Here is a 512-nt window from a genome sequence, read left to right on the forward strand (position 1 = left end):
GGGGGGGTGGGGGCGGGTGTGGATGAAGTGGTTCCCACCCCCCTCCCTCACCCTCTCACACACACCACCTTGAAAATGCCAATAAACTCCACTTTAGCGCCCACTACAGGTCAGATGTGGTAGTCAAGAAAAGGACGGCGTCAAGAATTCTTGTTATGTCCTCTTGGACCGCGCCCCTCAGCTGCAGCCACGACCAACACCAAACGTTACCGTTCCTTCAGGTCGTCTGGTTGTGGAGTTCACACACACACACACACACACACACACACCACAGTCTGGGAGTGTGAACCTCACACTCCTGTTCTCGTTAACACCTCACAGATCACTCTGCTCCGTGGGTGTGTGTGTGTGTGTGTGTGTGTGTGTTAGCCCCGCCCCTCTGAGGTGTCAGTACGATGTTCCTGCTCTGCCTACAGTAACATGGATGAACAGCTGAACCAGGAGAGATTCACCGGTGGTCGCTGAGCAACAGGAACCAGAACTAACAACCAAGATGTTGGAAAGATGAACGG

Source organism: Cynoglossus semilaevis, chromosome 7 (assembly GCF_000523025.1).
Source record: "Cynoglossus semilaevis isolate Cse_v1.0 chromosome 7, Cse_v1.0, whole genome shotgun sequence".
Lineage (NCBI taxonomy): Eukaryota > Metazoa > Chordata > Actinopteri > Pleuronectiformes > Cynoglossidae > Cynoglossus > Cynoglossus semilaevis.